The 26926-nt window shown below is 39.3% G+C and overlaps 1 protein-coding gene across 8 annotated transcripts in view; it reads right to left on the reverse strand.

Moving 5' to 3' along the window:
* The window catches only part of TTLL7 (tubulin tyrosine ligase like 7), a 63308-nt gene extending 43203 nt beyond the window's left edge, over window positions 1-20105 (reverse strand). For 4 of the 8 annotated variants that reach the window (XR_015805393.1, XR_015805394.1, XM_014883392.2 and 1 more), the window contains exon 1: window positions 19859-19985. The gene's annotated coding sequence lies outside the window, so the exon portion shown is untranslated. Of the gene's footprint in view, window positions 1-11052; window positions 11651-11737; window positions 12211-18299; window positions 18424-19858 lie in introns of those variants that run through there. The other 4 variants (XM_088169893.1, XM_088169891.1, XM_088169892.1 and 1 more) reach the window with 4 other exon arrangements.
* Window positions 20106-26926: the final 6821 nt, after the last annotated feature.

The raw sequence follows: 26926 nt of genomic DNA on the forward strand, positions 1-26926 counted from the left end.
TACATCTACAGTCACACAAAATTCCTTTTTCTTTTTTTCCCTCATGAATACAGCACTACCTGAAAAATCCCACATATTAAAAAGTTTTTTAGGTCCAGCTTAAGCACATAAGAGCAATGGGTTAAAATACTAGGAAAAAATCTTGGGAATATATCACTTCTAAACACCCTGCTACATGACTTTGGGTATGCAGCACTGTTAAACCAAAGTCTGCATGGAGATAAATGCTGTCTTTGACCAGCTGCCTCAAACTAATCTAGAAGTTTTCAAAACACACATAATGTTACTGATCTTTAAAAGCTTTCATTTCTTTTCTGCAGTTATATGTGTAGCTAAAGTCCCTCATCCTTTAGATGAGTTTACATTGCTGCTTTTGGTGATTGCAAGACTTATTTAAAATAGCCTTATAGAGAACACAAGGGATTTCTTTTACTATAAATAGCAGAAAATTGCAGCAAAGTCAAATACAGCCATGACTTATGATGCGAAATATATGTGGTCATAAGACTGGACAAGATGTGTATTAACAAAATTACTAAAACATTACTTATAAATCCACATTTTTCTTTTTCTGTGTGTGTACACACAACAGAGGAGACAGAGCTGTAAGTATGTTCTGGACAAGTCATCTGCCTTTTAAGAAAATACATGTAAAAAATAGATATTTTGTGCTGCAAGATCTAACTTCCTTTCAAGACAGACATTTACCCTTAACGGCCCAGTAATGCAAAAGGATAAAAAGAACTCATTATGGTTCTTTTATGACTGTCACAAATGTACCAGGAGTCAAATTCTGCTTTGTAACAAGACAAATCTCCCTCATTCCATTTAGTGCTCCTGTGTCCACAAAGAACCGGAGATGTTTTATACACATATACAAAATGTCAGGCAGCACAGCAGTAACACCCAGCCATTTCGAAGTTTGAATGTTTTGGAGGACATTATCTGAGAAGGTGTCCTGAAAGTCCTCGGGCCCACTGGCATACTAAAATTAGACACAGAGTTGGGAAAGCAAAGCATTCATCCTCCTTAAAACCACTGTGAAGGAAAAGCAGTGCTGGGCACAGTGACTCACTGGCTACTGCATGTTATCAGTTTCTCAGGCTAAGAATACCACCAGAGTACAAGACATGTTTAGTTCCTGGGAATAATACTGAAGTACATCTGTTAGCCAATTAAGGACTTCTATGAACGTACAAAAATGCCTGGCAGTTGTTTCTTGTTGCTTTTCAGTTGCTGTACTGAGTAAAAACTTTTAATAAATTTGGAAGAATGCTAAAAGGACTTACACTGCCCTCACTGTTGTGAGAAACGCCAGCCCTTTACTAATACAGCATGATTTACAAGCTATGATATGCTAAATAAAAAGGGAGCAGCTCATAGAACTTTCATTCATTTTACAAGCACAGAAAATTATCTGCCCAAAGTTACTATAACACACTGTATTCTGAAGGTGGACCATAAAATTCCAAACTGCTGAATTGCTGCTTTTCTTTAGATAGACACCATTCTGTTCTCAAAAGAATATTCTTTAGGGTCTAAACAGAATGTACCAACACTCAAGGTCTGTGACCAGTCAATTTTTAAGCACACATACATGAGTTCATGGTAAAGATTTATGGCCACCTTTAGAGTATTCTAAGGACAATTAGTAGTTCAGCCATATGGAAAACAAAGTAATGGGACTGTACTCTGTACTCAAACTTACTTTAGGATTTTAAGTTTTCAAAAGCACCTTCCATACCAATAAATATTCATATTCTGACCTAAACTTGTATGCAATAATTCAACATTGTTTTACAACTGTTTGACTTCTCTTTACTAGCCCATGTTCAACCATTTCACTGAATACCAAAGCACCAGCACTTGTAAACTATTAGTTTTCCAAAATATTTTACATAGGATGCAGTCCTTCCCTTTGATCCTCTTCAAAGGGCAAATAAGGTCCAGTGAAATGGGACGGTCTCAGCTTTACTTCCCACCATGTCAAGCGACAGATGAGAGACACTGCATCTCATCTGGGGGGATACATTACCCAAAGCCGTGAGTTGCTGCTGTGAATTGTAGGCTAAGCCATGGGGGCAGCAGACTTGCCCCTGTTTAGACCTCCCTGCTTTGTGCATCCCCAGTGCAGTAGCATGAGACATTCCAATTCTGCAGCAAAAATACCTAACACCACTCAGCTGAGCAAGCTACAATCTTCCCAGGTAAACTGCAACTGTTCCTCTAACTGCCTTTAGATGACCAACTCTCTAACCAGAGGAATGGATCACTTGGCAGAGACAGGAATACACCTCTCAGAGCAATACACAGAGGGCTGCTGCAGAGGGGAAAGGCTGGAAGGAGGAGAGCACACTCAGACAGCACTGACAGCAACACGGCAGTGCACAGACACTGGCAGACACAAGCTCCTACAGCTCTTTTTTAATTATATACAGCAGAAATCATCCCGAAGTTACTTCATTCTCTAAGTCCTCCCCAGGCACCTTCTTCTAGCTCAAATCTGATTTGTTATTATTGCCAAGCCCTACTCTCAGGTCAGAGCACAGCTGAAGGAAAAGACTGGCAGAACAGACTGCTCTGCAGGCAGCCTCTGCCAGTCACAGGCCAAAGCTGATGGCAGGACTCACCCAGATCAGGCACAGTAACAGCAGCAGCACTGTCAGGTTATGATTACATCTGAGTCAGTTCTCACACCTGTGACAAGTTTTTGCTTATAAAATAAGCATAACCTATAACCCACGTTCAGCTACGATAATGCAAAGGCATATCGTGCTCGTAATCTACCTGAGAGACCTGTTTCTAAGAGACTGCTTTTAATAACACAGAAGAAAGCATTCTATTTTCAAACTGGGACTTTTGGAGCAAGTCAGCTGTCAGAAGTCTCTGAATTCACACTCAGGCAGAAAAGGATTGCAGTTCCTGCTGCATATACCATTTCTCTCCTGAAATCCTGATACACAAAAATTGTGAAGGTTTCTTGCTCAACCAGACATATCCAAGAGTAGCTAAACAAAAATGGTTAACATATATATGGAGAAATATTTGTGAAGAAGAAATTAATGTATCTTCATCAGGTTAGCACATTCTTATATAAACAAGCACTTTGACTAAAAGTGCTCTACAGAGGAAAAAACTGAGATGTTATCTTTACAGCTGCCTGGCAAAGGTGTGAGAGTGACAGCAGGAGAGATACATTGCATACCATCCTGTCCTAGAAAGGCACAGAAGAGTAAGTAAAAAAAAAAAAAGGATCTTTTTTCCTCCAGGGACAGAAGAGGCAGGATGCTCTTGCTGGAGAGGGAAGTGTTGCACAAGAACAGAGAACACAGCAGATGCTCAAGTCCATTTAAAGGAACAGTCTGAGCAAGATATGAGAGTACCTTGGTAAAGAGCAGGAGACAGTGGAAAGAAGTGGTTTCATAGTTAATAGAATGATCCTTTGACAAGTTGTAATATATTCTAGAAGCTCAAAAATTCATAGTATTTTATGCTGTTACACAAATTAAGTGTATCATAATAAGTTAGTAAATTGCCCTGAAAAATATTCTTCTGGCCTAGATTATATGCAGATATTTTTTAACAAATCCATCTCTAATTTCCTTGGGTTATTTTCTCTAGACTACTCACAAGTGACCTCTGCCTCTCATGAACCTGCACTTCATGTCTTGATGCAGTATGGAAAGTTTTTAATCTCTAAGTAGTAATTTTATGTCATTAGACCCCACTCCCTTTTTTCCCCCCAAAGAGTATGCATCCCAGAAAAAGGCTTATTTAATCAGATCAAAAAAGAGCAGGGAAAGTCAAATTTAAACTGAAAACAAGGTAGTGCAATTTGAGAATCTCTTCCAAACAACTCAAGTCAATGACATTCTTCAACCTAGTTTCGATCACACCAGTAACTGTGAAACCACGATGTGCACCCTAAGAAAAAGAGACTGGATTGCATATGCACATTTAAAATTATTTAATCTGATATATTTAATAGCTCAGAATGGTAGAATCACCTGCTACAAAATACTCCATGTTCCACACATCACTCAGTGTACTGTTTGTAATGAGAACTTCCTTCCTTCTCAGCAATTGTGACACTGCTGGTGCCCAGTTTGAAAAGCTCCATGGGTTATACATGTGCTTAACATTACATACATGAACAGAAACAAGACTTCAGATCTTAAGCCATGGTACATATGACAAGACATCTCAAAGACAGCTAACATCCTACATATTTAGGTTCAAAAACGGATTGCCAGGGTAATTTTCTGAATTCTTTGGGTACAGATAAGTACTCCCTCATCAACAGTGGAACATTTTAGAACAGATTTTCAAACTAACAGACTGATTTCCTGTGAGCCCATTAGTGCAATTTACTCAGTGCTGTCACAAGTGTTTGGAAATGCAGAGGAGCTGGAAGGAAACCCACAAAGCTCCTGACATAAGGAGCTTTCGCAGTGAAATGGAGACACACTGGAGGTACAGTGACAGAACTGGGCAGGTGACCACGGGGATGGAAGGACAATATCACAGTGCTACAATCCTCACTCTCCCCTTGGCTGGAAAATTAAATTAACAACAACTTCACAGAAACAGGAAAAAGAAAGATGTGAACATAGTCTTCAGAGCATTGACCTAGCAAACATCTGAATTCTGGTTTTTTTTCAATCTAACATTTAAGTCAATTACCCTTAGATCTAAGAGTGTGGAAGTCTGGGCACTATGTAGTGAGGGGTGTGCTGTTTATTACAGTTATGCAAACCTATAATCTACTGTTGATCTGGAATTAAAATATAAAATGCAGATTCAAAATGAGATTAAGAAATCAACATAAATTATAATAGAGGAAAATTCCTTTTTCAGTACCATGCTCAACAAGATAATAACAATTTTCAGTAATGAAACTGCAGAACTAAAAGCCTCCCACCCTTTCATGATTTTTTTTAATATTCGGCCTTATAAAATGTATGTTGAAGTGTTCCTGCTACAAACAAGCACAGCGACCAGTTTTATTGTTACATGTTCGAAGAAAAATTTGGTGGCAAGTTCTCACTTTTACAGAGAAATTCTATATACAAAAAGTAATCTTCATTTTGAGGCTTCATATGTCAAACTGAATGTCTTTAAAAGGCTATCTGTCAGCTGTCTTAAAATTGCATGTAATTAGGGTTTGTTTCAAAATATTCTGAAGTCAAATGAAGTCTATTAATTTAAACATCCTTCATTCCCATCATCAAAGAGATGAGATATTTATACAGCAGTTCTTTCAGATAAAGAGCATGTACAGAGTTCTCAGGTGTTTGATTTGCTAAATGGACAAATACGAGCTACAAACAGCATGATTTACACAACTTTTTTCAAATCATGCCATTCCATAATACTTAATACATAATTCTCTGAACTAATTTATCTGAATGGACAGCATTTCTAAAGCTTGTAATACTTCCCAAAGCCACCAAACCAACCAAGCAAGCCAAGCTATAGTGTGTTATCTCAAATGGCTGGAGACTGGCCAGGAGATGACCCCGCAGTGCCAGCCCCAAGGCTCAGCAACACACAGTGGCACAGAGCCCCAGGAGCTTTGCAGTGTTAGCTCAGGGGAAATTTTATTTTGGTCTTCTCCTGATCTTGCAATTCACAGCTTTGGATTGAAATTTTTCATTGTTTAGTACCACAAAACATCTATGAAATTATAAATATAGAGTGCCTGATTCAGAAAACAGGAAATGGATTAGAAGTTATTAAAATGGTGGAAGTTTCACATCACAGTTTCACAGGCATTAATCACTTCCTACTCACAAAATACAGAGACCACAACTGAGCATAGAAGCAATTTTTTTATTTTCAGTGTTGTCTTGAAATAATATTGCTTCTTTTTGTATCCATCAATTTTCCAAAATGAAACTTCAAGTCCTTGGCCAAATTTAAATCAATGTCAAATCTTTCAAATCTGAAGATTTTCTGTTTAAAAAATGACCTCCAAAGTGTCTTTCATAGCAGAGCACACAATGTGACTATCTGTTAGCTCATTCTCACCCTTCAAAAGCCCTTTCTAATGTGATGACATATTTCAGACTGTTAGCAAATTGAGTACTATTGAGTTTCATAGTTATGGTTTGAATATTGAACGAGGGCCATCAAAGAAAGTGAGACCAAATTAGAAAACTACAGTAAAAGGTCAACACTTGAATCTTTTACTTGTTCAGTAAAACATAGAAAATATATTAGTTGACAAGGCAAGAGAAAAGAATCTGCATGACTTACAAATCAATCATTCAAAAATAAAATTATGTGAACTTTATATAAACATTAATTAGCATTGAAAATGACAAGGGAAAATATTGATGAAATAGCTCAAACAAGCAAGTGTAACAATGCTTTTATACACTAAAATCTAAATTTCAGAAAACACATGTCTCTGTCACTTGCTGCTAAAAAAGTATCAGCTTTCATGTTCTACTCTCTGCCAGCAAAAAGCAGAGACAATGCAAAGATCTTGTACTGCTGTTCACCACTTCACTGTCAATAGCAGGACATTTCACTAACTCTGGAACATAAAGTATTCCTATTCCCTGATCACAGTAAGTTCCAATGATCACTGCTGAATGGAAGCCAATCTATTTATTATAGAACCATTATATATAATCATTTTTAATATTATGTATATATATATATATGTACATGTATATTTGAAATGGTTTTCTGTATTATGTTTTATTCAATCATTCCACCTTCATTTAAGACAGCTGAGTGTCTGGATACCCATGGGTACAGGAGGGCTGGACCCCTGTCACCTCACAGAATCACTGGGTTGGAAGAGACCTTCAAAATCATCGAGTCCAACCCATGCCTTAACACATCAACTAGACCATGGCACTGAGTGCCACATCCAGTCTTTTTTTAAACACACCCAGAGATGGGGACTCCATCACCTCCCCGGGCAAACAATTCCCCAACCTATAACGTCACAGGGGGTTATTGTGGCCAAAATGTAGGACTCAGCACTTGGACTTATTAAACTTCATCCCATTGAACTCTGCTCATCCATCCAACTGTTCCAGCTCTCTGCAGAGCCCTCCTACCTTCTAATAGATTGACACACACTCCCAGTTTAGTGTCATCTGCAAATTTATTAATGAAAGACTCAATACCCTCATCCATGTCATCAATAAAAATATTGAACACGACTGGCCCCAGCACAGACCCCAGAGTAACACCACTGGTGACTGGTCCCCAGCTGGATGCAGCACTGGTCACCATCACTGTCTGGTGGTGAACTCACTATCCAGCTAGTTCTCATCCCAGCAAAGCATGCTCCTGTCCAAGCCACGGGCTGACAGCTTTTCCAGGGAATGCTGTGGCAGACAGTGTCAAAGGCCTTGCTGAAGTCCAAGTAGACAACATCCACAGCCTTTCCCTCATCCACCAGGTGGGCCACTTGGTAATAAAAGGAGACCAGGTTGGTCAAACACCATCTGCCCTTCCTAAACCCAGGCTGGCGGGGTCTGATACCCTGGCCATCCTGTAAGGGCTGTGTGATGACATTCAGTATAAACTGTTCCATTACCTTACTGGGTAGTGAGGTCAGGCTAACTGGCCTATAGATGAAGTATTCCCTTGAACCAAACAGCACAAGGACTTTTTTGTTAGCTTTGTGTTGAGGACCAAGTGCAGGAAGGCACACTCACTGATGGACTGACACATGCTAAGGGCCGACCCTCTGTGGTGAGACACCCATGGCCTCTAATAAATGAAACAGATATGATAATGTTGCATAATGATTCTGTGTTATAGTAATATGGAGGTGTGGGTTTGGTAGGAGGAAAGGTAAACAAGAGAGAGTTAGAGGAGGAATTTGAGTTGTGGCACCTGTGGGAGCATCTCTGCTCTGCTTTTGACTTTGCAGTGTGTCATCCATGCTCTTCATTATAGCACATCAACACACACCAACAGTTATCACAGGGTGCTTTAAATTGTGTACACCACAAACTAATCACTGCTGGAATTATACTACTCCTTTCTTTTTCTATCACTCACTTCTCAAAAGATTGATTTCTCTAGTAAGTGCTCGAGGCCTTAGAGATCTACAAGATAGGACAATTTAACATTTTACATATATCAGCAGAGCTGTCTTAGCATAAAAAGCACTAATCTTTTAATGAAGCTGATATGTTTGCAGTGATTCATTATATTATAAATAGACCTTGGGGAGAGATTTGCTAAGGATCTAGAGGAAGAAAAAAATCGAGAAAAAGATATCTTTAGACCATTCCCCCTCACACATCAAATTCTCTCTCCCTTGCTTCAAGCTGGCAGCATTGGCTTAGTGTGAAAATAACCTCAAGCTCAGGAACACAAGAACACAAATATGGTTAAATTAATTTCTACATAGTTCTGTGTATCACAAGAGCCACATCTCAGCCCTGTGTTGGTCTGCCTCGTTTAATCTCATATTTTACAAGCCTGCAATTCATAGATTCATTTTGGCATCACTAGACATGGGCTGCAAATCTCACACACAGCCCACGACAACTCTGATTGAAGATTACATCATCCTAATTCACATGCTGCCATATAACATTGTTTTCTAGTTTAACAACAAGGGTGACACTCCCACAGCAGTCTGAAATTTAAATTGGCAGACATTAGCCTGTAGTTTCAGCATCCAACGTGCAAATGTTTGGACAATAATCAGGTCTTGAATAAATCACCAAAAAAGAAGTTTCTTGCAATCACAAGAAACATTTATTCAAAGGCTTCTTGACCATGAAAGTGCAAGAAAGGTGCTCTTACAAGATCACCAAATTTTTTATCACATTATCCTGACATTTCCAACTATGAAATCATTTGCTCAGCTCCACTGGCAATACTTGTATGCTTGTATGAGTGTTGGTAGACCTCTAACATTTTAATGACATATACTTCTACCCTGTAAAGAACAAGTGACAGTCAGAAATATTCACACTTGGCCTACAATATCACTGAGACTACTGCAGCCAATGCTCAGTGCTAGTAAGAGTTTGCAAACAGCTGATAAATGAACCAGAAACCCCAGCAGCTATAAAACATTTCACAAAAACATGCTTTCCTCCCCACAGCTTAGTACTTGGGGCTCAGTGGAGTACCACTGATTTTAAAACATTTTTGCACATGAAAACAGGAGAACATCGAACACTTTCAAAAGGATGTGAGCCCTCAGAAGCTTCTTTAAATGAATTGACCTGATTTATCGAAATTCCCTTAAAAGGCTGGATTGACTCCAAACCCTCTGTGTCACACTATTTTATCCATTGCAGGGGATCTAAATAGAGTGACTATCCTCATCGGTTGTGAGATGAGACTCCATTATCCTACTACAAGAATATTTTGTGCAAATACTGCTCACCTGTAGAGAAATACCACATGTAGTCATAAAGCCTAGAAAAATAATGTCTTAAATATTGATCCTAAATCACATACTTCGAATATCCAAAATAAGACAGAAAAGTGAAGTGCACCAGACTTTATACACACTAGCTTTAATTTTTACTTAAAACATGAGAATAACCTACAAAAAGTAATTTCCTGGGATTTGCTTGAACTCATAGGATCAGGATAATGTACTTTCCAAATGGTAAGTACAGCATTACTGAGGTAACCCTGTAATATTCTGTAGTTTATTTATTGAGTAATCACGCACCATTTCTGAGCTGCAGAGCCCATACTGACAATAGCACCAGAGCTTTTTAATGTAGTTTAAAATCATTCCAAAATCTGAGGAGATAACTGCCCTAAGTGTGACTATTTCCTCCATTGCTTTAATCACAGCAGAAGCAGTGTTCCAAGTTTGGAACAATATCACAGCTAATCCTGTCCTCATCCTTCTTGGTCAAGTCCCAAAAAGCTACACTCAAAAGTAAGTGGTTCTGGCATGTGTGTATCACCTTTTTTCTTCCTTTTTTTTTTTTTTTAATTAAAAAAATAAAAAGTGTTGGTTAATATTAAGAGATAAGAGCTACACTTGAAAAGTATTCTGAAATAGAAGTCCTTAACCAGAGGCTGGTGCAGTGGGATAGTCCATTCATTTAGCAAAGCTCAATTTTATTTTCCATTGCTTATATTTCTTACATTAATCTTATATTTCTTAAAGGTGAATTCATAATGAAAAAAAATGCATAAACTTACATAGTCAAATGCATGCTAGCTGCAAAGCTAACTGCTTTTCAAATATTCAAAATAAACAAATACATTGATTTCTTATTATGTTATAGCAACATACATCACTGCCAGCCAAAATAAAACATGACTGGGAACTGAGCCACATTATTTATTTTTTTTTATCATATTATCCTAGGCAGAAAATTTTGAAGTTTATTCTTTTGTGCTTCTGACTCTTTCAGACATATCATACCCTTCACATTATAGAAGAGTATTTGTAGCCAAGAGAGTAGCATATTTGCCTTATAACCACAGATAAGGCAAAAAGGAAATGCACCAAACTGAATCAAAGGCATTTTTAAATCCAAAAGGTATGGAAAAGTTATAACACACCTAATAACTAAAATAATAAATCTTTCAGAAGAAGTTTCATGCAAAGTGTCAATACGAATGAGAATGGAGGAGATCACAACTGACATACCAAATAGAAAAAAAAGGAAAATAAACTGGCATTCATAGTTGGCTGTTGATGCAGGACTCTGAATATTACTTCACAAATATGAAACTTCTTCCCGATTTTTTTAGCTCCTTTGACTGCTCAAAGGAAGAAAAAGCTTTCTTCAGGAAATCTCACAGTTCCATCATACTGAAGATACATACAAAAATTATAATTTTGTTCTCAAGTCTCTAGTGTAAACAAGATCAACCATACAGGATTTTCTCTGTAACCTAGTGAAGTAAATACAGATATTTCTATCAACTTCTGAGGACTTTATATCATGATGTTTCCATGCCAGGACAGACCTGCTGATGACACAATTTAGTTTTGATTATAATTAGAACTCTGGTCTCATCCATGTCAAAACTAGAGTCCATTTAAATCAAACTTTCATCACAGAAGAAATTACAGCTCAAACTTACTGAGTTGCCTCCAAATTTCTCTCTTTCTTGACAAAGATTACAAGCTTCAAGAATCACTTTCAGAATTGCTTGGCTGTCTAGAGGCAGGTCTTGATATCCCACAGTTCATGCAGGATTCACATGTTTAGAAACAGGGATTACTGTGCAGGTGATATATAGATACACTGCCACAGAAAATGCTTCATGCTGCTCTCCACAAGTACATTTTGTCCAACTAACAGTTCACAATTTACTGCATTCAGTAGATGCTCCTGAATCTGGTTCTCTATTATAAGGAAAGATCAACTGCAAGCTCAAGGAGAGATCAGAAAAAGCATAAAAAATAAAGAAAAGAAACAAGAATCCCAGAAAAAGAACTCATTGCAAAATATATGTGGTTGACAAAACGCATGAGCATTCAAATTGAAGGCAGTGGATTTCAATTAACATAGTCTGCAGTAGAGAAAAAAATACACAAACAAAAAATCACAAACAAACAAATAAAACCTTTGCAGCAGCATGTGGCAGGGTGATATACCAAATTCTTCTGCATGCAATTACTGAGAGTGCAAAACATTTATTTATCATGCATTTAGCTGACAAGATTACATACTGCAGAATACACAGTCATACCAGGACCTCCTACCGATATAGAAACAGATTTAAAATAATTCTGCAGTACAAGTAGCAAAATGAAATAACTTACCGTTAGTGTTGCATTGCTGAAACTATCTGAAGAGTCAGCCCTCCGGAAACAGGTTTTTCTATCAATAATTGACAGCTGATACAGTTTCAGTCAGCAATACACCAGGGACAGACTGGCTGCAGCAGCAGCTCCTTTCCATTTAGCCTATCTCAAGCACTTTTTAGATCCCTTTCTTAACCCTTTCTAGGTATTTTCTCCCTGTGTTTTGGGTGGCAAGACAAAGGCATGCTATAAGAAAAGAATGCATTATTTCCCACTTTACTTGGTGATAAGAGTCGTGGGAAGAAAGTCAGTAGGATTTAGTCATAACAATAAGCTAACAAGAAGCAAAATCTAAAAACAGAAAATGACTCAGTGACTGGGAAGAGATATAACAGGGGTATGAGCTACTGTAATGAGGACAATGGTTTCTCCAAACGTAGAATTAAGAGGTCAAGATCACAATAACAAGACACTAGTATAGAAGAAGGCTAAAGAAGTTAATAATTTGCAAAAAAAAAAAAAAAAAAAGAAATTCTCATTCTCTTCCAGGCTTGGACCAATGAGACCTGAGTTTTGAAATCAAACCTATCTGGTTTCAGTGAAGGCAGGATTACAATTTTATAGATCAATTTTTAAACCAAATTAAATACTAGGTGCAGTATACATCCTTTACTGGAATAGCTGTTTCTATAGTATTCTGAAACCATTCATATTCCTCAAATGAGGTTGTTTTCTTTTACAATGTCAATTTATACCAATAAGAAATTGTTTTCTGACATCACTTCAAAAAATGGCTTTTCTTTGTCATGTTATTCTTTTACATTAAGACTGCACTGATTTGACAGCTCAGTACATTTTAATGGACAGTGGACCACAAAAGACATCTGACAATAAAAGGCTTGGAAAGTTCCTTTGTTCAAATGGATTGCTCTTCCCCCACAGAAAAAAATAAACAAACAAAAGCCACCAAAAATGAACAACCATGGAAGAAAACTGGAGATACCAAGTGCACTCCATTCTTTTGCATTAGTTTTATAGGATTCAGGCCCATCAGATGTGCCAGACAAGACTGACTGAACCACTACTGCCATATCTATCCTGCAAGGATGTGATGCCTTAATTCTTAGCTTTCATATTATCCAGATTCTGTACTGCATTAGTATATAACTCTGAACTTAATATAAAGTGTTAGCAAGTTCTCCTCACAGTTTAGTTAGACAAAACAATCCTTTTCCAGCCCAAAAAGTGTAAACAACAGTGAGTTGAGGAGAGCAATCTGGGAGGATGGGACTTCATAACCTGGAGCTGTAATTGGACAATTAACCCCAATATGTAAATGGACCAAAATTATAAAAGTGAGAAAACGTGTGACCCATCGTTCATCTTGGGAGTAGCCACGGCCAGGCTCTTGTACTGCCCAAGGTGTAACCTTTGAAGGCCTTTTTAATAAATACCTACTTTATTCTTTTAACACTGTCTAGCCTCTGTTCTAGGTAGCCTCTCAAAGCATCAGAAGAAGTATTATGGATAGATTCTAGTGAGATGGGAAAAGATATATTCATATCAACTGTTGGTAGTCCTACTAGCCCAAATGCCGGCCTTTGGAAATCAAATGCAGGTACAATGCAGCTGGGGAGCAGAAGGTGCAAAGGCCACAATGTACGTAAAATACATTTCCCCTTACTTCCTACTCTCTTAGTTTGCAAATGATAGGAGCAGAAGCTCTCTCTGAACAACAGAGAATGTCACTCTTACTTGCCCATTCAAGAGAAGGATTAAGGCCTCTGTTTCATTCATGATTGGCCAAGTACATCTTCCAAAATTGAAGAATTGACTTCAAGGACTTCAAAACAGTAGGAAATTATAGGAGGAAACTTAGTGCAACCAACTGAGAGACAATTTCATGTGGAAGAATAGAACAGGGAGTGCAATCTGGACATCTCCTGAAGTCTCTTCCCACAGATGACTTTTCCCCATGGCTCCTCACACTGTCTTGGTTCCAAGTGTCTTACATCCAGCTGTTGCAGAGACTCAGCTTCAACTGTACCATTCATCTATTATCCTCAAACAACTGGAACCGTATTAAGCATGCATATCCCATGATTGAGACTTTTTATTTATCAATGAAACTAAATAGTGTGTTGACTATCTGTGTCAGACCGTCCCAAATACATGTTCACAAGAATATACCTTCTTTTTTATTTTCATTTCTAATAAATTTTATCTCATTTTCTCATAAAATATCAAAGACCTGCTTCCTGTACGTGTTTGCATTCCTGAATGTTGCTTTTGGCAAAAAGACCACAACATCCTTTCATTTTCTCTTCATACCTAGAGGCAACAGAACAAAGTAATATATAGGCTTTTCTAATTGACTGCTCAGGGTCATTAACTGCATGATTTCTCAGCTGGTGTCCAGACTTTCAAATCTAACTCTGTATTGTTCCCTTACTTGTCTTCTATTTCTGCACTTGTGCTGGATGCTGCTCTGGGTCAATACCTGTCACTGTCTAAGCTGAGTTGCCAACTAAGCACGCTGCCACTCGCTCCCTTCCCCACCACCTCAACCTCCCAGCACGGGTGAGAGGATCAGGATTAAAGTAAGAAAAGTCAGGGGTTGAGAAAAAGACAATTTTATAGGGAAAGCAAGAGCTGCATGTACAGGAAAAGTAAACAAGGAATTCATGAACCACTTCCCATGGGCAGGCAGGCATTCAACCATCCCCAGGAAAACACAGCTCCATCATGAGCAGCATGTCTTCTTTGGGAAGACAAAAGACATCACTCCCAACTTCCTCCCCTTCCTCCTTCTTCACCCCTCTTTATTTGCCAAGCATGATGTCATATGCTATGGGATATCCCTTTGGTGGGTTGGGATCTGCTGTCCCAGCTGTACCCCCTCTCAATTTCCCCTGCATCCCCAGTCTCCTTGCCAGCAAGGCAGAACAAGAAGCAGAAAAGGCCTTGGCTCTATGTAAGCCCTGCTCAGCAATAACAAAAACATCTCTTATCAACACGGTTTTCAGCACAAATGCAAAATATAGCCCCAAACTATGTACTGTGAAGAAAATTAACATTTCCCTAGCCAAAACCAGCATGATATCCTACAAGATTCCCAACTCTATGAATTTGAACAGATTTGGCTTGTAACAGCACTGATTCCTGTATCACCATGCTTTATTTTATTCACTGGATATCTCCCTTCCATCCTCAGAAACATTATTTTCAGTAAATGCTCCCACTTTTTAAGTGGCACAAAAAGTACCAAACTCATGTTCTCAGATCATTCTTGCTCAGTTTTAGGTTAAAAAAACCTTTTTATTCAATGCCTAATTGTCAATGCTCACTATAATTTATAGTCTTTCAAAAGCTTTAAGTTCATATAAAAAGTTAGGATAATATTATATCCCTCTAAAAAGCCCCATGAAATAAAATGTGATTCAAAGGTAGTTTTCCCTGGGTGAGTAAATTGCACATCTTTGAGATTTCTTTCCAATAATTAACATGAAGTGTATTTGCACGTTTCTCCCACCTTCCACACCACCAAGATAAGCTTGGAAGTATAAAACACCATTAGAAATCCACAGAAATTTCATATTCAATGAACACTAAACACTTGACAACCACCCCCAAAAGCATAGAAAGCACAGTCTTCTATCACATAGCTCTATTCTATATTCTTCAAGAAAAGTCCATTCCAAGCAAGCAAATAAGAGTGATTTCCCCATCAAATCTCACAATATTCTGTCCTGTCAGTGCACTTTTTTTTTGTGGTCATAACCACGATCAAGATCTTTGCCTCTCCACGTGCAACAATTCAGTATTAAGCACCTGATTTCCTTTTCTCATGTTATATTCCAGTGCTTCCACTGCACCCTATAGGGATATAACTGTGTTGGTTTTCAAGAGCTAAAAATAAAACAAACACATGTCAACCCAAGGACAAAGTTGAAAGGAAACATACTTTATTGTAACCGAAGAAGAATATATTTAGCATTTTGCTACTAAGCAAGGATGAAAATAAACATGTCAACACATCACTGTGTCTAACTGTGAAACCCACACCCTACTCAACTCTTTCTGCAGCATTTATTATATATGAAAAGTGGATTTAGCCTTTATTTCTTTCTTCTGAAGAGTAACTGTTAGTACTCTTACTACTCCTGGCCACAAAGAGCTCCTGAACTGCAGTGTAAAGCACTTCCATCCTTTTAAGCAATCAGTTTTTCTATCAGCTAACAGTACTGTAGCCATCTAAGGTACATTTGGACAGTGGTGCATATTAAACTTCAATTTGGAATCCTTCCAAAACCAAATACAAGCATAAGTGGGAAGTGGCGTGACACTCACTCCACTCCAGAAAGTGAAAAAGTGATCCCTAAATCAGAATGTTTTCTTTTGTCTTTCTTTCATTATTATTGTTAGTCTGGGCTCTCTGTAAAGCAGTACTGTTCCTCTGTCCCCAGAAATGAATTCTCATTAATACCCCACGTGATTATATTTTTTAATATTGCCTTTGAAGCAATGTGGATCTATATTTTAACATTTTCAATTATCTGAACTTTAATTTTTAACACTGGGAAAACAAATAGTACAATTGTATACAGAGGTCTTCATTTTGGAGATCCTGTATTCTGATTAAAGCTGATTTTGAAAGCAAGAATCATTATGCCTGCTTTACTCGACCTTTCAAAACACAAAGCAAAAAATTTAATCTAATACATTAGAGTTTCTTTCCTGGCATATGGAATTCAAGGCAGAGCAAAAGTTAGGGTAAGCGAGTTTAAATTAATGTGGTAGAATTGTAAAATTATATTGTATAGCTGTATGAACACTTCAGAGAGAAGGCAAGGAGGAAAACTGGGAAATTCTCATAGCAAAAAGCTATTACTTTAACCCCCACAGAACCTGTAAGTTCTTGCCTCTACTGCCATGAACAAGAGGATTCAGTAGACTGGGGCACTATGGAACCTCCTGGCATGAAAGATTCTGGCTCCAAGGGGTTGCAACCCTGGAACAGGAACATTACCCTAATGCTCACCAGGTTCAAAGGCTGACTCCTTCACCTTTTTTCTCACATATCTATTCAACTGCAAATGATTATTTTACCCATCAGTGTAGCAGATATCAACAAATTCCATTCTAAATTTAAAAATACATTAGTATTTTAAATATTAATGTTAAAAAGGTTCACTGCTTCTGGTAAACTTTCCAGGAAGCTCATAAGGTCTGCAAAAGGAGTAGTTGCAAAGTAGCATTCTGGCAGGACTTTAGGTAAGCATTAATGGAGCTCTAAAGAGCTCCTTGTGCTTAATCAGGGCCATTTGACTTCCATCAGTAGGATTCAAATGGCCCCAATTAACTTCTAGGTATGTAGAATATAAAAATTAATCGAGGGCTAAGTATTCTGAAGTTCACAAGGGAAAAACAAAATCCAGCTAATATGCTCCAATATGAATGCAGTGAAATGTCTTAGTTTTGACAGTTTGTATGCACCTCTCCAAATAAAATGAATTCCCTCTTTTAGGCAAATCCAAACTATTCCTTTCCCACTCATATCATTGTAGAGTCGCTGTGTCAACTATGGATGATGGAAATACCTCATCAAAAAGAAAAAGACTGGCAAGCATTCATCTTTTTTGTCAGGGACTGACACAAGGCCTATCAAAAAAATTCAATCTCCTCATGACTTAGGATTGCCCCCAAAAGCTACAACACTTCAAGGCAGTAATAACACTTGGAATTTTCTGAAGATTTGTGAAAACATGTAGGAGTGAGAAACCAGCATTGTTGATTTCCATAAGGTATCTTTACACTGATAAAATCGTAGCACAAAATTTAAAAAACATTAGTAACTCATATCAAAAACTTATCTTGCAATATGCTTCCGTGTGCATTTTTAAGATAGGAGCTTTGCAAAAGTATACACAGGGTAGCTTGGAAGATGTTATCCATTCCTCTATTTCAGACATTAACATTTCATTTCAATTTCTTGTTTTCTAAGGATTTACATACTTAGATTAATGTGTTCTCAACTAGTATGAGATATCTGCAAGTATCTAGTAAATGCAAAAATACTCCTTAACACAATGTTAAAATATAGGCAAGAAAAAAAATGAAGACGTGCAGAACATTAGAAAATGTGGATGTTCAAGAAATTTGCCATAGGTATCCCACAGAGACTTTTAAAATTTCTAATAAATATCCATGGATGAAGATTCAAAATCAAGAAATCATACTTCAGTCATTCTTGATGTTGACAATTCAGAGAGAGCACATTCAGCAGTCAGCATCAGTCTGCCACATTTCACCTTCAAAATTCTATTTATGGCTTTCATAACATACAGCATTAGAAACAACTTAGAGAAAAATCCAAACTATACAAAAAAACTGCAAGATGGCTTTGTGTCTAACTGCTTCTTGATCATTTAATCTTCCAGTTCTTCAGACTTGTCCACAACTAAATCTGTGCTGCCAATATAGCACTATTAGCTTTGGAAGAACATGGGAACACTGTTATTTTGATTGCGACTTGAGCCTCAGATTACTAAAATGACTGTTAGATTACTGGAATAATTACCTAATAACTGCTGACAGGCTTGATCTCCTGGCCTCTTCTAACACTCCCAAATTGCTGGGCAGATCCCTTTGGAAATATGTGGAATGTATCCAAACCATCAGAAATCTAGAATAGGGGCATTTTTCTAAAAAAAAAAATTTTAAAAATAAAAAAAATTTGACAACTATTTTTCTAGACTTTCTTGCATAATATGGCCAATATCTGCAGATAAAAACATGTTTTGCCATTATAGAAGTCACATATTCTGTATTAAATAGCTCATGTAGCTTTCTGAAGCTTTGTAACATTTTTCTCCAGAGAATCTTGCTTCAGAAGTAATAGCGCCATGTGTCATCACAGACATTATATTTACTCACCACAGAGGAAAATCCCTGGCACAATACCTGCTTGTCCAATTTATTTTTTTTTTGTTTGAACTATCACTGACATGTCTTATTTCTACTGAAACCCCCATTGCAGCACTTAAACTGGGGTAAAAGCTTCTACAGATGCCAAGTCACTGTATATTTTGAGATACTCTGCAGTGTTTGAGGGACAACCAATTCCCACAGAGAAAAGTACTTCTAATCATTCATGTGTGGAAAGAACCAACAGGATTTCTCTGAATATTATTTAGATATTTAACGCTCCGGTTAATTAATGAGGGATTTAGGCAGAAAAGTATACTGAACAAGAAGTGGGTGGGATATGTGTGTTTGGTTGGTTTAGAGGGGGTTTAAGAAGGAATAAAATCTAATTTTGGTATTCAAACTGCAAATACATAAGAAAGGCACAAAAGCGATCAATATTGAGACCTTAAGTCAGTTTCACAGAGTTCAGCAGTACGTTCAAATTCCAGCATCAATTGCTTTTCCCTTTTGCTTACAATTATGTGTGGTTTCAGCAGTAGAAATTCAAAAAGATCCCACAGATTATGGGCTTCCAGCTAAGCACAGGAAGATATTTGACTTGCATCTCCAGAGATTTAACTTGTTCTACATTTCAGCCTCCGCTGGGTACCACTGCCAAAAGACGATGCCATTTTAACCTTAACTGGCTCTGAAGAAACCTGGCCGTACATGCGATACGACCCGCACGGACGATGGGCTCCGCATGCAAAAACCAGGGGGAGAGGGACGAGGAGAGAAAATGAATACCTTTAATCCTGAAATGCCTCCCGGTTCCCTACTCCTCACACTGCGACACGCGCAGTCATCCTCCCTGCCTGTGCGAGGGCTGCCCGCTGCAATGAGGAAACTTCCCGAGGGGCCGCTGCCGGCGCTGCCGCCGCACCTGCCCGGGCCCGGGCCGGACAGCGCTGTGTGTGCCCCGGGCCACCGCACAAGCGGCGGGGCTGCCGGCACTTCCCCGCGCTCCCGCCCCGCAGCATCGCCCCGAGCCGGCGACACATCCCGCTCCGGCAGCCGCCGGCCGGACACGGCTTCCCTTCCCCGCCGGCGATGCTGAATCACGGCGGGCCGCCGCTCCGCCGTCTCTCCCCAGGGGTGGCAGCCTGTCCCCCGCCGCCGCAGGAGGAGGAGGAGGTGTCGCGCCCCGCCGGCCCCTCACCCTGACCTCACCTGCCGGGGCGCGGGCGGGCGGTCCTGGAGCGCTCCGGTGCTCGCAGGCGGCGCGTGCTGCGCCTCACGGGCGGCGCGATCCCGGGCGGGGCGATCCCGGGCGGGGCGATCCCGGGCGGCAGCATCCGCGCCGGGCACGGGCTGGAGGAGGAGCGGGAGGTTACGGCGGGGAGCCGGGACAAACCATTCCCTGCGAGGGGGCACCGGAGGCAGCCGGTAGGCCGGGCGGGGCGGGGAGCGCGGGCCCTCCCACACAGGTACGTTCGAGGATTGCGCCCGAGGGGCGGCGGGCGGTGTCAGTGGAGAGGGACGGGCGGCGCCGCGGGAGGCGGCAGCGCTGCCGGTCCGCCGGTGTCCCCCCCGCGCTCGCGGTGGAGCGGCCCGCGCTGTCTCGCTGCCCGAGGACGCGAGCGGACCCGGCTGCCACGCGGGCAGCGCCCGGGGCGACCCGTGGCCACCGGGAGGAGCGGGCTGGGCTGGGCTGGGCTGGGCCGGGCCGGGCCACCCTCAGGGCCGGCTGCTGCCGTCTCCCTGCGGCTCCTCCGAGCCGCGGGACCCAGGGCCGGCTCCGGCTGCCGGGAAGTGCCCTAGGAGCGCTGAGGAGCGCTTCCCCGCCGAGGAGCCCCGAGCGCGCCCCGCCGTGAGGCGCGGGAGCCTCCCCGAGCGCCCGCGGGGCCCGGCGGATGGAGGCGCCCGCGGGCCCGGAGCTGCCGGCGGTTCCCTGCGCACAGCCCGGCACCTGCCCGATCCACGAATCCCAGGATTTTTTCCTCTTCTCCTTCGGATGCGTAGCCAAATGTTTTCCTCCCATGTGCACAAACGCAGTTTGCCGCTCTGAAAGAGCCATTTCAGGCTTTTCCTGAAATACTTAGCATCCTCACATAAAGGCACGTGACCTAATCAGATAAATGCAATAAAGATTGAAAAAATAGAGAAACGCTTGTCAAATTATTTTCTTTAAGGAATTTATCAAAAGAATAAAATGTTTCATAAAAAAGAATACTTAAAGAATAAGTAATAACAGCCCAACTGAAATTTAGTCAATTATCTCAGCAGATTATGTAGTATCCTCTGTGTTTATCAAGGTTAGGATCCCAATTCACAAGTTGAGGCCACCATGGCATTTGATTTTGTATGCGTTATGTTTGCCATTGAACTAGCTGTAATTTTTATTGACTTTTTCTGGTATATTAATTAATTATCTTACTTTGTTCATACTATTATGTGCTTGCATCACACATTCCATCACACATTCCTCAGTACTACATACCTTTAAAATCAATTCCAGTCTAGTCTTTTCTGCACAATCTCTTGGCTGAAATAAGGCCATCCGTGAGAATGTCTACAGCTACCTTTTTAAGGCAGTTAGGAATAAATATATTCAGTAGGCTTAGTTTCAAGTTTTCTATTTCTTGGTCAGAAAGAACTGAAAGTTGACAGTGTTAAATGAAAATAAAAATTTAATTGCAACTTGATCAGCATTAAGTTTTTTTACTCTGTTTTAACATCTTTTGAGGTAAGCTGATACTTTAATAGGAACAGATTGTGGGCTTCTTGCAAATGCTAAAATGATTGTTAAGGACAGAAAACCGCATGAGAAATCCTTTAGGAAATCCTAGAGAGATATCAGACTGTTTTCTCATGTGTGGTATCAATTTGTAGCTTGAAAAGTTGAAGAATTTACTTTTCACAGACATGGTATTTTTTTATGGTTTTTACTGATCTACAGAAGTCACGATTCATTTGCCACTAAAACCTTTGCTGGGCTCGTCAAAAAAAAAAACCAAAAACAACCGAGGAGAGGTACAATTTCTGGCCACAAACATATAGAAGCTCCCATGCTTGTTATGTAGGTAAGTGTTCATAGTAACATGTCTAAATTTTAGTGGTAGAGAGCCTATGCTAAAGCAATGGGAGCGAAGTTCGTCCCCATGTAAACAGTCACTATTCTCCCAGCTGTGCCAAAGCGGTGTTCCAGGATGCTCCTGGGAAAAGGTTTGATTCTCTTTCCATTAGTCGTTTGGAACGCTGCCTCTGACTGCAGATGAAACCATTTTCAAGGCTGACATGCACTGTACGTGATCTCTGTGTCAAAGCTTGGGTTGGGCCAAGAGCAGACCCTGCCTGCTTTGTTTTAGCGGTGTGTCCACATTCCACAGCCCAAACCAGGCCTCTCCACCCCAGCGATGTGCACACCTCTGCTGAGCTAAGTACATTACAGACTGGGAAGAGCAGCAAACCGCAAGCAGGAGTTTGTGATGAGACACTGAGCCCAGATGTTGCTTTATAATTCTCAGGCAAGCCTGAAGTTTGGGAATAGAGCTGTGGCCTGCTCGTGTCCTGGGAGAATTTTAGGAAAAGCCTCCCCTTCCAGGTGCAGCCCATGCTTCCTCTTTTCAGAGGGCTGGTACCAATGGGTGCTGTTCTCAGCTGGGAGAGCACAACCTGTGCCATATCCTCCCAGCAAAGGCCAGAGCCTCACAGCAGAAACGCTTTTTCTCCTCTCCATTCCTGGGAGGCAGGAGGCATTAATCTCTTCCTGAATGTGCTTTTAGTTGTTGTTTCCCAGAAGCAGATCAGATTTACTTTTTTTTAATGCGATCTGCATTCTGAATCACTCTGAGAGTAAATGGTACTTGCTACCTCCATGTTGAAATATTAAAGCTAACAAAATGTAGTAAGGAATGAAAGCAGGGTATTAAACACACAGATGCTTAATTAGGAGCATTAAATAGAGTTATATTTTTAATATGGAGCTAGTTTAAATACTGAATATTGATGCACTCGAGAACAGATGTGCCTAGATAATTATTGTAAATATAACTAGTAATAAAAATACCTTTTATATGGCATGAAGATTATCTTATGAATTTCACAAATGAACAAACAGGAAGGAGAAAGGCAGAGATCAGGAAGAAAGTGCTTTCGCAGAAATCTACATATTTCTAAGAATTTTCTTAGGTTTTTCCAATTTTTCCATACAGAAGTTCTGGATTCATTTATGAATTTTAATTGTTACAGTTGAATAATGGTGAGGGCAATCAGATCAGTTCTATTTTCAAGAGAAAGACCGATGATTTATTTGAAGACAGTTCCTATTTCACCCTTTCTGTTACTACAAACATATTCCCTGAATAATTATGAGCACTGTAATTCTGTATATGTAATCCATCTCCAAGTCAGTAAATACAATGTCCTCAAATTACAAAGAGGATAATTAAATTCTCTAAAGAACACTGGTATTTGTCACAAAATAGTTTTGGAAATGCAAACCTATTTCTCCTGCTAACTCAACCACCAGCTTACAGAGCTGCAGTAGGATGCACAGTCTGATGCGGTCCAGAAAACTTGAAGTTCCATTTTTACCTCTCCTGTTGAAACAGGCTCTATCATTGTGCAACTGCTAGTACTGGAAAATGCCAAAAAGAGCTTCAAAACATTAAATGTGATAATCATGAAGTTCAAAAGCTTTGAAGCAGAATCAGCATATAGATTTGTAATAGGAATAATAACTATTCCTATTAGCTAATAGCTATAAAACAGTGTGTTTTCTTCTGTTTGCACAACACTCATCTTAGAATATATTTGCTAAGTAAATAATTACACGTTTCTAAACAGGTGCATTTTTGCACTTGCTATAAAGCCATGTCCAAACATAATCTGTGCTGTCATAAACTATCCATTTCCTAGTGTCAGCCTAGAAATGTTTGAAGAAACAAGGTTCAGCTCAACTTCCATCCCCATACTTTATATCCCCTTAGAATTCTTGCAACAATACTCAGGCCATACATATTTTTTGCTTCAAAAAGCACCACCCATTTCTTTTATAAGCCATCTGCTCAGTGTGTTAGCAAAATCCATGCAACAGCTTCCCAGCAGCACCAACACCTGCTAACAGGGGATGGTGTTTCAGGCAGATATTGCCAGCCTGCCACAGCTTCTTATCTCCTCTATCTCTCTAATCTTCAGAGTACTGTGTGGGATTATCTCCTGGAAATCAAATGCCCAGCAAGATGGCTTGTTACTTTTATATGTATCAGCAAACATGTACTTGATTGAGTTCATTAGTGCTGTAAACATCTTTTATTATACAGATCAATGTGAATTTACAAGCTATAGCAGTATGATATTGACATAATGTAGCATTTAATGTACAATAACTTTTTATAGTCCTCATCACTCCAAACACACTGTGGGTGAATTCAGTGTTGATGTAAGCAGATACCATAACACCAAGGCTATCCACAGACTACAGTCAATTATCCTCAAGTCCTCAAGCTTAATGAGGTTCCTTTGGTTCAGGCATGATTTTGAACAGCTTTAAGATAGGAACACTTCCATTTTTAACCATACAAAATATAATTTTGGAGCATCTGTATCTATTTAGTAATCGAAGCTTGGAAGTTCTTCTTCAAATATCTTCAAATGTCCATCTGCTGTCTGCCTCTGTTTAAGAAAGGATGTTCCAGAATTTCACCAGTTTGAAGAAACATTTCCTTTTGTTGAGCAGCCATGAAGAAAATAATTATTCTACTGTATGAAGGCTGTAAGATCAAATGAGGCATAAGCTAAAGGAAAGTGAAAACTTATATCTGTGGGTCAGCTAAGTTACTATGGACATCCAGGAAATAAAACCAGTTTTTGTTAATATTCACGAACTGGGGCAAGTTCATACAATGTTACTAAATAATTACACCATTGCTGGCATGCAGGGCCAAGTAGAAAGAGGGATGTGAGCTGCTCCTCCTTTGCAGTTGGACATAGTAATAAAATCATTATTTTAAACCATATAGTCAAATATGAGAAAAGTAGGCATGAGACTTCCACCCCAGCAAAGTTGTGCTTTTTCCCATGCCTGTCCTTTGTGTAAACGGTGTAAAAGTTCTCAGTATCTGTTCAATCCATACTTTACAAGGTGTAAGTGGAAATTCACCATACAGGTTTGTTGAAATAAGTCTGAAGTGATTGGTTCATTACTTTAATGTATTTAGTGTGACAACTATTGGGTGTTACATTACTATCACCATAACCATTTTTAAGATAGATAATTGGTATCTAAACTTTACAGCTTAAAGAAGCTCTAAATCTTTTGAAGATGTTTATTCAATTGACAGAAAAGTCTGCATTTATTTTCATTATTATGGTCTCCTTATGCTTTTTAAATTTAAATTTTTCCTGTAAGGAAAAGAAATCATTTTACATAAGATGCTAGAATTTGTTTGGATAGGGTAATACACACCCTAAACAAAACTTTTATTCACTTGAGAATACCATAAAAAGAGTGACTCTCCCAATATTCCTATCAGGTAAAAATGGTGCATTTCTTTTAAAACAATGGATATAGATTCAAAAGTGTTCCAAGTCCACTGGTTCAATGTCACATCAGGCAATTAATTTCTGCCTATCAGATGAGTATATTGTCAAAAGCCCCATAGGAGATAGTGATCTGAAATACACACAAGGTTGAGAAAAACCTATTATCAATATTGACCTAATTTACCTCCCACTTTGTAAACCGCCTGAAATATGACCTCTGGAGCCCCTGGCTGAAGGAGGTTCCTAATTCCGCCCGGGTCCCATTGACATGCTCAATAGATTGGATATCAGAGTGTGATAAGATTTAGCATATTTAATATTTATTAATGTATTCCTTTCAAAATTTCTTAACATGTAGTAGGATTTTCATACATACCTTCAGAATCTGTGTACTGCAGAGCATTCCTATCGTAGAGATACCAAGTAAAACCATTTCTAAACTATTTGTTCTAGACAAGTTCATTACAATAGCTAAACTACAGAAAACTTCATATCACAGAAACACAATACTTTTCATATGAAAAAGATTGTTGAAGAGTTGATTTTTGCTTAAATAGAATAAAACTGTATGCAGACTATTAATATGAAATTTGGATTACATTAGTATGCACTATTGAAACACTGAAATATGTCAGTTCCTTAATATTTCTACACACAAATTTCTCAAAAATACCCCTAAGTTAGATGAGAATGTTTTGGGTTACCATTGTACCTCAAGGCAGTTTCCAAAAGTGTGGGTAACAATTTTTAGCTTCCTGGAGAAAGCATATTTCTTTCTACAACTCTAAGTTAATTTTGCAATGGTGACACCACTTTTTAATGACAACAATGGGACTATAGAATCCTTTCAGATTTTTTTTTAAGTAGAATACTTAGCCTTCTTTACAAGGAGATGAAAGAGGTTTTTGTGTCATGTGATACACTGAAGAAGGGATGAAATATTTTCACATTCATAAACATTTCATTACTAGGTAGGTGTTTGAGACACCCCAACATAGTAGGATGACATTAGAATCCATACTGACTTCTCTAGGGCAGTGAGACAAAGAAATCTCATTAAATAGCAAAAAAATCTTCTTAATACCAATACTCTAGGATACACTGGGCTGCAAAATGCAAAGGTATCTAACTACATTTACTGAATTCTGATCCATCAGGGCTTAAGTAGTTATACATGATGTCAGATGCTCACGTGCCTCTACAATGCAATTCTGTTTCCTGGAGAGCCCTTTAGCCAGGCAAGGTGAGCAGCTTGAAGGGAGCACACATCTTACCCACTCAAGCTAGGATGTCACAGGTTAAGAGAAGTGGCAAGATGCTTCTGCAGAGAAAAGATAGAAACTACTGTGGTGGGGATAAAGACTATCTAGTCATGTGCAGTTATTGGAATAGTTAAATCTAGAATTACAGCATCCTCTTTTGCAATATGCGATAAATGCTACCAAATCTGAGTTTGTGCCACATGGCTCTAAGTATTGCAGGATCAGAAGCTACTGAGATGGATCAGCTCTGCACACAAGAAATACAGAACATAAGAAGACACTGACAGAAAGTTCTCACTGAATCTGGGCTATGTGCAGCAGTCTCAGTTCTTCTGCAAATTAGATGAACCTTTAAGGATTCAGATTTATATTATAAAGATGCAACATATCAGGAGGCAGCAGGAGAAGGGCTCCTTGCTAAGAGAACATGAGCTAAGAGAGCTCCCACAACTCAAGAGAGCAGCCCAGCCCTAAACAAGGCAGACCCGAA

The sequence above is a fragment of the Sturnus vulgaris genome, chromosome 9 (genome assembly GCF_052056855.1).
Source record: "Sturnus vulgaris isolate bStuVul1 chromosome 9, bStuVul1.hap1, whole genome shotgun sequence".
NCBI classification, from domain to species: Eukaryota; Metazoa; Chordata; class Aves; order Passeriformes; family Sturnidae; genus Sturnus; species Sturnus vulgaris.